The sequence below is a fragment of the Nyctibius grandis genome, chromosome 3 (assembly GCF_013368605.1).
Source record: "Nyctibius grandis isolate bNycGra1 chromosome 3, bNycGra1.pri, whole genome shotgun sequence".
NCBI classification, from domain to species: domain Eukaryota; kingdom Metazoa; phylum Chordata; class Aves; order Nyctibiiformes; family Nyctibiidae; genus Nyctibius; species Nyctibius grandis.
In genome coordinates, this window is record NC_090660.1 from 97231984 (window position 1) to 97247620 (window position 15637).

At 37.9% G+C, this 15637-nt stretch overlaps 1 protein-coding gene across 6 annotated transcripts in view; it reads right to left on the reverse strand.

The window, feature by feature from the left end:
* Positions 1-15637, reverse strand: part of VPS13B (vacuolar protein sorting 13 homolog B) — a 506220-nt gene that overhangs the window by 123016 nt on the left and 367567 nt on the right. The gene's annotated exons all lie outside the window — the stretch shown is intronic.

The following is a 15637-nucleotide window of genomic DNA, read 5'->3' on the forward strand; positions in this document are numbered from 1 at the left end:
CAGCACTATCTCAAGACTGCCTCTGTGACAGGGTAGGAGTTCTTAGCTTACCAAGGCTCACCAAGGCTACATATGGTCTTGGCTGTGACATTCATAAGGGTTTCTCATGAGAAATCATCGCATATAGAAATATTGCAAAAAGAAAACATACACCACAGATGAACAGAAAAAAGAACGCTCCTTCTATCACAGGAAACGCAAGAGTGAAACAAAAAGTTGAAAGGCTGTGTCCAGGGACCACATAGTACCAGGTCAAGAGACAGAGATATCCAAGACAAGGAAGTGCTTCAGGAAGAAAACACTTCCAGTGCTGCTCATGAAACAAGTAGAAAACTTACAAAGAGCTTGAGGACAAGGTGGGGAGCATGTGCTAAAATATTTGGGAAAAAAACCCCTGCAGAAATTAAATAATAATAATAACAACAACAATGACAACGATGTATGGCCAACTAATCAGATTCATATGGAGTTGAGAGACATGCATTCACCCTGTAGAGCTTCCACAGCATAACTAACACTTCCATCTGTGCTGCCCAGAAGAAGTGTTTCTGCTCTGCTCCGTACAAGAGCTAACATAAGAAATGCGCAACTCAATCAGATTTGTGACCCATCCAGCCCAGTACGCTGTTTCTGACAGCACTAGGAGACTCTGTCAAGAGAGACCATGGATATTGGCCACTTCCTGCAATCTGTTCCTCTCCTACTCCCCAGGCATCCACAGCTGTGGCATTTGGGATGCCAGTGGTACACACCTGTGTAGTCATTTTAGCAACCATTTCTGGACTTCTTGTCCATGAATTTGTCCACTGCCTTTTTGAACACGCTGACAGTGTCTGGCCTCCACAATCTTCCGGGGCAGCAAGTTCCAATTTTTTTTTCTTTGGTTTAAACTAACCTCCTAGTAGTGTCAATGCATTTCCCTGATCTTTTGTAGTGCATGATTTGAATGTTCATGTCCACATTCAGCTCTATCACCTCTGCTATGACTTCGTAAACCTTGATCATAGCCCCCCTCAGCCTTCTCCTCTCCAGACAGGGAAATCCCAGCCTTTTTAGGCCCTCCTCACAAAGCAGCTGCTCCAGCACCTTTAGTCATTTTAGCCTTCCTTCCCTACTTATGTAACTCCACAATGTACTTCCTGAGTGCTCTACACAGTATTCAAGAAGTGGGATCACTATGGTTTTATATAGCAGTAAAACGATGCCTTCTGTCTTGTTCTCAGTCTCCATCCTGACGATGTTCAATATTTTGTTGTGGTTTTTTGGCTGCCACTGCATATTGACTCAATGATTTCATTTCTTCATTCCAGGACCTACTTCAATAGTTTCTTTTTATCTTCTCCACCCTAGTGAATCTTTGAAAAGGGAAGATATAAAATAGGGCAAACCATACCGTAATCTTCTTTTGAAAAAAACAATCATGAATTACAAGTACTTATAAAATTTATCAGAAACTTAACTACAGGAATGAAAGGCAGTAAATTACTGAATTTCTTCGAACTTTGGTCTTTATGCAGCAACCTCAATAGATTCTACATATACTGCAGAAATTGGGTTGTAGGGGAGTTAAAGAAAAGCAGGTTTTTTTAAAGGTTCCTTTATATTGTGCTTTATGAAACAAGGGGAGCAACCCCCTCTCCTTTTCTTTAAAGGAATGAACATACAAAGAGAAGTACTACAGAGGAAATCCTAAAACAGAACCATTAACTAGCTGAGATTTTCTTTGAAAAGGTTTTTGCCAGCTCTGGTTACAATCTTTTCAGATTCACTCATGTACATATTTTTCAAATAACCAATAAAATTCCTTGCGGCTGATTTCTACGGCAGACTCATATCACTGACTTGTAAATGTGATACCACTTCTAATGTAGCCTCTGTAAAAATAGTTAGAGACCATTTTAATGAATTACTACATTGTGAGCCAAGAAACCTTGATTTGTCCTGATATCCTAGCAAAGTTAGGCTATTTATGCCTCAGCCACTTTGTCTGGTAAACTACAAAGTGCTTCGTCCATATCCTGAATTGATGGCACTTTCAAAAATGGTAGAGATGTTTTTATCGCTCATGTATTGAGGGCAAGCAGAAGGGATGGAGCTGTGAAACAATCTTGCCATATCATTTCATGGAAATGCTGCCTGAAACAAAGTAGACGGCATATGCTGCTAAACCCAGCAATTTTTAATTGCTCCATAGCCATCAGTTCAGTCTGACAAAAAATCTTTTTAGAAAGTACGGTTCTGTAGTGAATGATGCTCTTACAGGTGCTATGTGGTATTCTCTTTTTATCCTCTATGAAGCAGAAATTTCTACAGCTACTTGACATTCAGGTTATGTTTGACTCGGCTAAAGGGATTGAAAATACAATGTCATCCACTAAATGATAATCTTCCAGGGAGAAAAGCACTGCATGTGTATGACTGAGTGGAGGGAAAAAGCAGATTACTTCTGGTTTCTGAATGGATCCGTTCTTCTCACACCTAAATAGATTTGACTTGAAGCCTGTTTCTTTTCTTCTGTCTCTTTTTATAATGAAGTATTTATTAAATGTGCTGGTCTACATAGAGCATCTCAAGGAACAGCTGCAGGGCCTGTAGCGATAGGACAAGGGGTAATGGTTTTAAACTAGAAGAGGGTAGATTCAGACTAGAGATAAGGAAGAAATTTTTTACAGTGAGGGTGGTAAAGCACTGGAACAAGTTGCCCAGAGAGGCGGCAGATGCCCCATCCCTGGAAACATTCAAGGTCAGGTTGGACGGGGCTCTGAGCAACCTGATCTAGTTGCAGATGTACCTGCTTACTGCAGGGGGGTTGGACTAGATGACCTTTAAAGGCCCCTTCCAACCCAATCTATTCTATGAGTCCATGATTCTATGAAGGTAAGAAAGCAGCTCTACCTCCATCCCCATTCAGACTATAATTTCTCTGTGAAGACTACTGCAAGGGTGCTAATTGGTCCCAACTGCTGAGTTTCCTGTTATGCGGACATTCGACTACAGAAACTTTACTGAGACCCCAAATCAATTCATGCAGGTCACCGAACAGCAGTCAGATGGTAACTTCTGCTCAGTACTAAGCAGTATGAAATATGAACCAGTGCCCCAAAGGTGAAAGACACCATATCCTATTACAGTTTTCCATGCCACCCGGTTCCACAATGAAACTTTGACTTATGTATGCTCTTACCACATTTATTATAAAGGTTGGAACAAGTGAGTAATGATTTGCAAGACAGCTTTATATAACACAACTGGGTACAACTGGAACTTCTTGCATCAATTTCAGCTCAGTAAACATCAAGCCTTCCGACCAAGTTTCACAGTTAACCTGAAAATATGCCTAGCAATAAACTTGGGAATCATTTAGGTATTCCTCTAACGGGATAAGGATATGAGAGGGAATGACTCTCAGTATAACAACTCCAAAATGTTTCTTTGCTTTATTATGGAATAAATGGGCCAATACTTTAAAGATGTCAAGAACAGCAATATCAGCTCGCTGTTAGCAAATGTAATGGTAACATTTATCATTGGGCTGCATTATATCAATTCTCTTACTCTTTACATAACCCATTTAAAATGAACAATAAAAGTTTTCTTTAATTAGCTACTGGTGTGCATTAACATGATCATGATTAAACCATAAAAACCAACTGTACATTACTCTGGTCCCCTATCCCATGTGTTTTAAATTATTTTAGTTGAAAATGTACTTTGAGTCCCTCTTAAAAGTTCGACCTTTTGCTTTCAGAGAATTAAATGCATATTACTGTAGTGGAGAAGATAATGTTTCAGACCTCCAGGCATATATTAAACACACTGGCAGCACATTAGACAAAATGCTTTACTTATTAGATACTTCCTATTCTAAACAGTGTCATCAAAGGCTAAAAACAAAATCCATATAAAAGCTGCACAATGCTTCCACACAGAACCTGTGCCAAAATCCCTGTACTTTCCAACTAATGAGGAAAGGATGTGTACTCTTAACATATGAATGTAAGATTTTCCAAGCATTCACTTTAGGAAACAGGACTATTGATTCCACATGGCTTATGTTAAATGAAACTGTATTGGTAAAATAACCTTTAAGATATTTGGCATGATAACTATAATTAAACAGTATTCAAAGGAATAAAACAAAAGGGAATTTGGTTCCACAATGGCTAATTAAAATAAAATGAAAAAACATAGCATGTCATCTATCAAGATAAATTGTTATTGTTTAAGAACTATTTAAATACTGTTAAAATATACTTTTAGATAAAATCTGAAAGGACTGGAAAAATATTTGTGGCTTAAAAATGGATAGTTTGGCAAAGAAAAAAGTATAGGATGCTGAAATTTTATGCTGAGATAATAGCTTTAAAGCTTTGAGCATAACCAGATGGTACTTAAATCAGAGGAATTCTACAGTTTCACTGTCAGAATGAGTTGCAATATGGAAAGGTTTTCAATAGCTAGAAAAAACACGTCAAGATGATAGTTTACTTAGATCACTTCAGTGCATTTTCTCGTCCTTTCACAGTTATATATCCTATCAATACTCGACACCATAGAAAAGGTGTTGAAAGCTACACTAGTAGCTAGGGAACTGTAGCTAATTCTTCCTTTTCATGTGTTGAGATAGGTAACTTTACCAGCTTAACCCCTTGAGTTCAATAGGGCATATGACATATACATCTACCTAGTGAAAGGGCAGGGAAATAGTACGTCCTGTGGAACACACACAGAGAAGTACATCATAAAATCAAGGGTAAATAAATATAGTTGCTTTTCAAAATTGGCAAGCAGTCCCATCTGAGGTCACTGCAATCTTAACCAGGTAACTCTTCATTATTTTCCTTTCCTGATAAAAGGATTTAGATGGTAGAGACATGTCTTCAAAGTTTTCACTCCATAAAGAGAGGCAATAAAACCATCAAGCTAAACACACAACCTAATACTTTAGACCAATAATTAACACATTTTCGGAATCAGAGAGAAGTGTTTTACAACAATTGGCAGCATTTTTCCATTATATTTTCACTTTCCTAATCTCTCAAGAGTTTTCAACAATAACAAATGTAAGCATGTGCAAATTTCACTATAAACATTTCTATCAGTTTTATTTTCTTTTACTGATATTTTACAGGATAATTAATTAATACAATAACTGTAAGCAACATAATCTTTGGAAGTTCAACTGCTCTAGATCAAAAGCATCTACATCTGCATAATTTTTCCAGCTTCTCATATTAATTATGGTTATATCTCGACACTACTGAAGTAAAATTTCCAGCCTTCTGCATAGCCGTTCCTTAACTCTGATGAAAACCCTTCAGCCGATCATGAGATCATTCTTCACATTACACAAATTACGGAAAGAGTCACAAGTGTGAAACCACAGAATCAAAGTGCCAGTCACATCTGCTCCATCACTGTGGCACGTGACCTAGTTTTATTTCTTTTGCTAAAAAGTAGTAATATTTTCATGGAAATAAAAATCTTGCCTACCACACAAACTGAGCTACAGAAAAGGAATATGTTCCAGGTTTTTTTCTGTTGTGCTTAAATTGGAAGGACGAAGGAAATACTGCATAGTTTCTTTCTGGCATTGTTCTAAGTACTCCACCTACTCCATCAAAGAGTCCCCAACAGTTTAGAAATTTATTTGACATATCATTGTTATCTAAAGAACCTTTTATTTGGTTAACCAAAGTTTGCTACTTTGTTCTACTGAACGCTTCAACTAAAACAATTTTATTTTGTTTTGCATATGAGTTACATGATTGACTTGAATTCTGACCATTATCAAAATTATTTTGTAAATTGACATATTAACCTTACATGGAAAATATAATGAAAGACACATATACAAGCATATTAGACTGCCAAATTATGTCTTCCTAATAAAGTTTCTCTTTTAAGTTTTAAATTAAAACTTCAGTCCTACAATTTAATCTAGACACTCGTTTCTACTTGTATCAATCCAACTGCAGAAAGAGTTCTGTATAACATGAATCCAAAACTGTCCTCCAAAAAGGGAACTATTAAATCAAGCCAAAATGAGGCAACAAAAATACCAGAAATGTTTGAAATAACTTATTTCATATAAAAGTCAAATATTTTTTTTTCCACTAAGGAATTTTCTTTTTAACCAGAATTTGCTGCAAAACAAATGATGCTGATTTGAAGTGTCATGGTGTATATGAGCTCCCAGACCTACAGAAATACTTCCGACAGGAATTCAGTTGTAATTTTCACAATACTGCAGGAATTATGTGAAAGATGTGACGGCAAGGAGAAATACAAACTCAGCTTCTTTGTGCAATGTTTTGCCAGCTCTTCAAAAGTAGAGTAAGAGGCTACATTCTGTTAAACACTGATACAAATATTTGTAAATCAAAGCTGTGCTAAATGTTCCAATTGTAACATGGGTATATGCAAATGCTAAACCCTTTCTAACGCCAACAGAATTATTTTTTTAATCTTAGTACAAACAGAATATTTTTGGGTTTTTTTTCTAAAGAAATGCTTCCAATTTAAGACCAGGCTGAAATCTGGCAGAGTACTTTGTCCAACAGTAATTTTTCACTGATATTTTTACTAAAAGTATTAGGTTTTTTGTGTTATTTTAAAATTTAATTTCAGAATTTTAAGTTAATGTCTTTGCTTTTATACAAAAAAAATCTGGATTAAAATAAATACACATATTTACTTTAGACAAGGTGAGGGTTTGTTCATTTTTGCACATTTTTTTTTTGTTAATGCCAAGATACAGAGTTTTTCCATGGAAGTCTGCTTGCATATTTCTCTTGGACGCTTTAAAAAGACGTAGCTGAAATTTCAGCTTGATTTTGCATGACATTCTCCAGCATTTCAGTGTTAAGATTTCAGTAGAAGATGGCAGTTTCACCAGTCTCAGTTTTGGGTCACATTTCCATGCAGAAAGACATATTGAACTAAATGGTGGTTTAGTGTTGATCCAATCTTATAGAAAACAACTTTGTCTCTTCAAGCTAGCTGAAGGCTGAATTAACTCTCATTCACTGGTGTGCCTAAGTACATTGAGGGAAAAAAAACCCCACAACAAAAAACATTCAAGGACTTACAATTTTCAGTCATTAAGGCTGTGGTTTCACAACAGAAAGCTTGCTCTCAAATACTAGACAGACCAATTACCTAATTCAGCGCCCAGTATGGCTGTATAAACAAGTTTGCCATTGGAACTGGCAAGTCACAGCCTGCGGTGGGATTATTTTAAGTGGTGTTGTCACTGACCAGTCCTAGGCAATCACAGAACTACTGGGTGGCCCCTAGCACAATACTGGGCTTCGGTGCAAAAAATCCCTGGGTCCTACGCATTGATGTTTTTCTTCACCAGGTGTTCAATCATGGATCAAAAACTTTCTCACGCAATGAGTATGTTTAAAGTAAGAATTCACTGAGCAATTCTTAGATGTAAGAGTTTAAATAATTTAATAATATTAAATATGGAAATACCAGATGATTCACTGGTATGACATCCAGAGAAGAGAAATTTAAGAGTTATTTACTCCCATTGGAGTAAATTGGAATATTCTCCCATTGACTAATATTCAGTGTTCTTTAAAATAAATGAAAAGATGCAGAAGCAAATGCCAAATACCCTGGCAGTGATCCAAAGCAGGATTCAACAAAGCCTCAGAATGGAAATTTAGGCATCATTTTCTAGGACAGGATGAATGAATGTACAAACAATGAAAAGAGTCATCGTTGTAATGCAGTCAAGTAACTTGGTACTTGATTTTCATAATACAGAATCTACCTGCAGCCTCTTAACTGAATAAGCATACAGTTAAATGAACTATCCCCAAAATGAAATGCCATAATCTTTTCCTTAATATATATTAGAGCCTTTATCTGTTTTGATCATCTCAAAGGCAATTAAAATAACTAAATCCACAGCAGATCAGAAGATGCCATTTACAAATGTTACCCAACTAAACAAACTTTCTTCTACATGATTTCCAGTAATGTAAGTCAGACTGAGTCAACCTATATGCCACAAGCAGAAAAATCCACAGTACAGGAGTCTCCAGTGAGAAATGTCCAACTCTGGCACACGATTGCTCACTGAAATGTGTGCTGGGATGTTGAGTGCTTTAGGTTTTAAAGTGTCCAGATGTCTGAAAAATTATCTTTTATGCCTTACTGCTTTTTTTTTGTTTTGTTTTGTTTTGTTTTAAAGGTTGTTACATCTCGCCAAATCAACTTGTGTCTAGCCTAACGTTTGACTAAAACATGTTTCAATTTGTCCAGAGTATCTTACAAAAAGACTACATGAGGAAGTAAAGCACATGAAGTGGCATGTGAACTAAAGACTAGGAAATTAAGAATTCCCGAATATGTTTTTTTGGTAACAAGGCCATCACAAAATATCCACATTGTGAGCAAGTTGTTTGTCACAGCCTAGGTGTGCAATTCCATGCCAGACTGAATTTGTGTTTCCTCATTTGTGCCTTGTATGATTGTGTAGAACAGCCAGTTCAGGGTTTTGAAGCATCCAAAAAATAATCTCAGGAAAAAAAAAACACCAACCCAAAAAAATAAGAAAAAAAGTACTTGTTTATTTGGCCTGTTCTGTTTCCTGCACTGGCTCATTGTACTACTACAAAGAGGAGAAGGAAAAGGACAGACTGTGGCAGCCCAGTTTGGATTAGCTTAATGAGCCTCAAAATTGCATGCTAAATTGTGCCCTCTGAACTCGTTTAAAAAGAATTAACGTAAATAAAATAATTGTGGTATTGGAGCAGGAACGAAAGGCCAGAAACAGGACCTTTGTAAGCCCACTTCAGGAGCAGATGACACATGGAGCTGCATCTTCGGGCTTTTCTGACTGATCAAGCCTGGCAGTCTTCCAACTGCCTTAGTCTCTCAGTGCTAGGAGGCTGCTTCAAAGCACCCAGCACTCAAACCATACTGAGATTTGACTTTATACCTTATTGGAAAATCAGCGGAGAATTATTATGAAACACATCCTGCAGCAGTCTGCCATTTTCAAAGCTTCTAACTGCAATGCTAAGATTTCATTGGAGCCATCTAACTGATCATCTAACTCATCTAGCTGATAAAAACATTAAAGACAATTAGAAGACCTAGATACAAAGACAAGTTTTCTTCTTAATGAAAAACACTTTTGGCCTTTGCATGCTTCTATATGGCATTATTATGGCATATTATATTAAAGATGCAAAAAGATTGCAGATATTACTGAATATTATTTACATATACTGTTTTTCATAAAAATAATGGTTTTCCAATTTTGGGCCATGAAGTTCCTGTTGGTTCACTAACAATTGCTGCTTTTTTCCTACTTGTTGAATGTTATTAAAATACTTTCTTAAATATTATTCTAAATATAATTTTTTAAATTATGCAACTGCTGCAGTTGCCATGCAGAAAATACGCACTGTTGTAAATAGAAATGCATACAGCATAAGAACAATATGCCTGTGGTCCATACGCTCAAAATATTTGTGAGATGCTGCCCTAAAGCTAGTGTTCCAAATAGCTCCTAATTCAGCTATATAGGCTGTGCAAAGTATTCCTTTCTGCACATAATTTTTTAAAACGTTGGTTCTCACTCCTAGTACTGAAAAAATAACCTTTGAAAAGCAAGCTCAGGATGGTCCATCTTCTGGAATCTCCAAACAGCCCAAAAAAGAGACAGACAGAACCGCCTCATCTATTTAACACATGGCAAAATGTTACATTTACAAATGTCATTTGAAATGTTCATCCTTTAGTGTACTGCTATAGGATATTTTATCAAAAACAATCTTTGAAGAGGTACCTTAGCATTTTCTGTTTGTCTTTAAAGCCTTCTAAGATACCAAACCGGCAGTATATGCAGTAGTGACACAGCTATGAACTACTTTTCACAGAATCACAGAATGTTAGGGATTGGAAGGGACCTCGAAAGATCATCTAGTCCAATCCCCCTGCCGGAGCAGGATTGCCTAGACCATATCACACAGGAATGCGTCCAGGCGGGTTTTGAATGTCTCCAGAGAAGGAGACTCCACAACCTCTCTGGGCAGCCTGTTCCAGTGTTCGGTCACCCTCACTGTAAAGAAGTTTTTCCTCATATTTATGTGGAACCTCCTGTGTTCCAGTTTGCACCCATTGCCCCTTGTCCTGTCAACGGATGTCACTGAGAAGAGCCTGGCTCCATCCTCATGACACTTGCCCTTTACATATTTATAAACATTAATGAGGTCACCCCTCAGTCTCCTCTTCTCTAAGCTAAAGAGACCCAGCTCCCTCAGCCTCTCCTCATAAGGGACATGTTCCACTCCCTTAATCATCTTTGTGGCTCTGCGCTGGACTCTCTCTAGCAGTTCCCTGTCCTTCTTGAACTGAGGGGCCCAGAACTGGACACAATATTCCAGATGCGGCCTCACCAGGGCAGAGTAGAGGGGGAGGAGAACCTCTCTTGACCTGCTAACCACACCCCTTCTAATAAACCCCAGGATGCCATTGGCCTTCTTGGCCACAAGGACACATTGCTGGCTCATGGTCATCCTGCTGTCCACTAGGACCCCCAGGTCCCTTTCCCCTACGCTGCTCTCCAGCGGGTCTGTCCCCAACTTGTACTGGTACATGGGGTTGTTCTTGTCCAGATGCAGGACTCTACACTTGCCCTTGTTATATTTCAATAAATTTCTCCCCGCCCAACTCTCCAGCCTGTCTAGGTCTCTCTGAATGGCTGCGCAGCCTTCCGTTGTGTCAGCCACTCCTCCCAGTTTTGTGTGATCAGTGAACTTGCTGACGGTGCACTCTATTCCCTCATCCAAGTCATTAATGACTATACTGAATAGTACTGGTCCCAGTACCGACCCTTGAGGGACTCCACCAGATACACATCTTTAATCTACAGCAAAATAAACGTTAGGGAGAAGCATAAAATTAACGAATGGAACAAAAAAAACCCCTTATGTGGAGGGATGTTCTACTTGAATTATTACACAAATACTGACAAGCTTTAACTGTTTAGAGTGATGATCATTATTATGTATGCATATAATCATACATACAAATATAGAGTACAAAAATTTATTTTTTTTTTTTTTTTAAAAATTAGTTTTCGATTTTATAGCACCCACTGGAAAATTCCCAGCCTGTCAGGATGCAGCACATTAGAATTTGGGAAACTTGCTACTGAATTAAGGTTCAGCTTCCTGAGAAATACACGAAGTCTTGTTCGAACAGCCAGGATGCACAACTTTGCCAAGCTAACTTTCTGACTTATTGTTTTGGTAGCCGGGCCATACTGATCCTGGGCATAAACCCATTTGCTATGGTGGGCTTCATCACAGACAAATTTGGACAAAGACCCAATGAGGCACCCAACCCAGACCAGCCTACTGAGAAATTACTTTGTACAAACACCAAGGATCCAATAGACACAATGGGTAGAACCCCCAGATGTTCAATGTGTAATAAACATTTATCTGGGGAAAAGTGGCCTTATTGCCAGATAGAATGAATTTTATGAAAAACAGGGAGATTTTTAAGAGCATGTAGATCAGTTAGGTGTCCATCTCCCATTGAAAAAATAAGAGTTTGGCAGATAATTTATTTGTGATTCTGAATCTCTCCCACTCTCTTCTGTCCCTGTTTCAGAAAGCAAAGAATCAGCAAAAGTGGCTGATCCGTGGAGACCAGATTGCATATTCTAGTGAGAAAGCAAAAAAGACATACAAATTACTGCAAGAACACAGGTGAAGTAACACAAACACACAGACCTAATTATCCCTGTAGTTACACACAGAAAAAATGCCTGATTTCCTAAAATACTATCTTAAGTCATTGTTCTTCAGACAATTATGAGTTTGATGAAACCTACACACAGGATCCCTACTCAGTAAAGCTAACAGATTTTCAGTTTTATGGATCCTCTATTTTAACCAATTTTCCAATAATTTGAAATAGTTGTCACTGTTCGTTTCTGAGAATACCCTACTAAATCACTATTATTCCTGCACTTTGATGGAGAAAGTTAAAATTAGTGGAAATCTTTACTCAGGAGGAGTCAAGAATGAAGCTTTAAGTCTTGATTCATGCAATGAGTCACAGATAATTTTGGGGGAAGGTACACTCTCAGTGAAATTAAAAGAGTTGGAAATACTGCCTAGAAACACGCACTGAGGAAAAAAATTGCTAATATGCAAGGTTATTAACCAAACCCATTAACTAGTACAGCAGAAACACCGAAGTTGCATACTATGTATACACAACCGAGAGCTTCACAATGTCTTCTCTCTAGATAGGTACTGGTTGCCAATTATCTGCAGAAATAAGTTCCAAGTAATTAGAAATGGCTGCAAACCTGAGTTTGATTCAGTAAATGTTATTAGTATCATGTGCATGACTCATATCAGTGTCTTATCACAATCATCATCTATGATTTCACCATTTGATATAGCAAACAATAACTCAATCAGAGTGAAGCTAGCTGTAAAAATTGAAGTACAGTGCTGCTCTTTATTCTCCTCAATACTCATCAGAAACACTCTGCAACACAAGTCAGTGTGACAACTACCTCTACTATCTAAATGGGAATACAAACTGTACCAGATTTTATCATATTTACCGAAGCCACAGAACCTGTGCATGTACTTTGTGGGCCTTGTCACCCAAGTGTGACACTGTACTAAAACACAGTTCACTGTAATTTTACTATTTTGGCTTTTGTGATAGATGGCAGAATACATTGGACATATTAGAAATAAATGAAATGCAGCTAGGCTCTTTATTATCCTTCCAGTTTGAGTGCTATGTGTCCAGGAAGAAACACTATTACATTCTCTGCCCCATTCAACAAAAGTCCAGTGCAACATTCAAATGTTCAAGACAAGTGGAAAAGTATTCTTACTAAGACAAGTGAACTGCCCTGCAAGCAGGGCATAGAACAAAATGAATTGCTGGGATTCAGAGAGGCTCAGAAACCCACATAATCCCAGAAATTAATGATGTTGCTGATCAGGGTAAGGATATTAATATCAGAGAATTATTGTCTACTTTTGGAAACCTCAATTGAAGTGTAGAGTTCAAGCTATATTCTTCCATTAAAAATATCTAGTTTAAATTCAGACATCTCAACATTTTCACGATGTGACTGTGGATGCAACTTGTACAGCATTGCAGGGGGATGAATGAAACTCTACAAAGCAGTTTAAAATATGTTAAAAAAACTGCTTAGATTTGAAGTGTAAAACTAAATTGTATTTCTACAAATTGCAGGTTAACACACAACTCAGAGCATTTGGCATGAGAGGTTTTCACTGTATGAAACCTCTGTGCATGCGTGCACATCAACATACATACATATATGGTCTTTTGAGTAATCCTCATGTGTTGTGCCTTCATATCTGCAAAACAGACCCTTTCTCTTAAGAATTCGTATTTTAGTGTGAATTTACTTCAGTCCCTTGCCTCCTTTTTGCTTTGTGGAAAAGTAAGATTTCTGCTTTGAAGAGTCTTGGTAAAATCACAGCCATTTTCCCAGTACACGAATTGCATCTATATTTCTACTGGAATGAAAATGTTTGCTCATAGGAAGTATCAAAAAATACTGCACAAAGATATCTTGTGCAGTAGACATCTCCCTGCTGTTTTTGGCAACAAAATCAAATGATGAGACAAAGCTTCCTAACAATGGAAACATGGTACGGTGATGACTCAAGATACTGGCAAGGACTTTATTTTGATAGTGTCCTTTAACTAACCAAAGACCACTTTATTTTCAGGAAAACATCCGGCAAGTGGCTATGTGGGAATCCAAGTACTGGTAAAACTACCAGGAAAATGATGCAAGTATTATTCAACTATTCCAGCTAAGGGTTTTTACTGGCATTCTCAAGAAGTTACACTTTTGGCACTCTCTCTGACACTATCAAGCTACAAGTTCATGTTTAAAACTGTATGACCAGAATAGTCCAATGGTAAAAACTATCAGAAGATGATTATGTAATTTATGTTTCAAAAAACATAGCCAATCCACAAATATTAAGTACTGCATTAAAAGCAAGACTCCACAGAAACTAAAATAATGTCCAGGCCACCAGACAAATCAAAATAATACACAGCCTATTTGTCCAAAATAATACAAATAGTCTATTTGTCTTCATCTGAACTACTAAGTCAACATGACAAAGAAATGAAGACAAGTTGGCTCAACAGAAATTGTAAAGCAAGAATATAATGCAAAAACCTTAGATCTACTTTTAACAAAGATGGGGAAGCACTTGCCTTCCCAAGAAAGAAAGGAGTCCTCACTAAATTTTTTCTCAATTGAAATGAAAACCCATTTCAGATTCACTGGAGTCAGAAACTCTCCTTAAGCAGCAAGAGTGTTATTTACAGATTTTCAAGATTAGTTTCTCTTTGGCCTGTGACTTCCATTCAGGTGTGAATACTCTGTATGAGGTACAATTTCAGCACTGCTAGAATAGTGTCCCACCTATAATATGAAATAAGATTCTACTGTATTGCACTCTGGTAGAGTTTAGCAAACAAAGATTAATTTTAACTTATTGCACAACATGCCAAACTACAGGCAACCACAAGGGAAAAAACTGAGAGCGCAACAATTTTCCTACCTCAAGGGAAAGAAAGCGTTTGTTAGACATCAAGATACTTGGATTTTAATTTTATTAGAACATTTCTTGTCATAAAAGAACTCTCATGCAATTTGAAGGATTAAATCTAGCAAGTTCACTTACTACCTAAGTGGATAAGATTACCTGTAGAACAACCTATACTAAGAAAATGAAGTTATACATGGTGCAAATTTTGCCCATCAATTCTATGCACATGTATGTCTCAAATGTGCTAACTTTTTACAGACATCTTCACGTTCTTATGTATTTGGAAAAAAACATACAGTCAAATTAACTCATACAGCTTCCTTTCACATTTCAAGGTTTCAGGTCTTTAACGTGAACAGAAATAGGAAATGTATGTCACCTTACAATCAAACATTCACCATCTTACAATGGTGCTGTAGAACACAGACTTTCAGATTTAGATGAGACTGATTCATCTGCCATCTGGACGAGGGGATCGAGTGCACCCTCAGTAAGTTTGCAGATGCCACTAAGTTGGGCAGGAGTGTTGATCTCCTGGAGGGTAGGAAGGCTCTGCAGAGGGATCTCAACAGGTTGGATTGATGGGCTGAGGCCAACCATATGAGATTCAACAAGGCCAAGTGTCGGGTCCTTCACTTGGGGCACAACAACCCCATGCAACGCTACAGGCTTGGGGAAGAGTGGCTAGAAAGCTGCCTGGTGGAAAAGGTCCTGGGGGTGTTGATCAATGGCTGGCTGAATATGAGCCAGCAGTGTGCCCAGGTGGCCAAGAAGGCCAACAGCATCCTGGTTTGTATCAGAAATAGCGTGGCCAGCAGGGCTAGGGAAGCGATCGTCCTTATGTACTTGGCACTGGTGAGGCCGCACCTTGAATACTGTGTTCAGTTTTGCGTCCCTCACTATGAGAAAAGACATTGAGGTGCTGGAGCGAGTCCAGAGAAGGGCAACGAAGCTGGTGAAGGGTCGAGAGCACAACTGTTATGAGGAGCGGTTGAGGGAACTGGGGTTGTTTAGTCTGGGGAAAA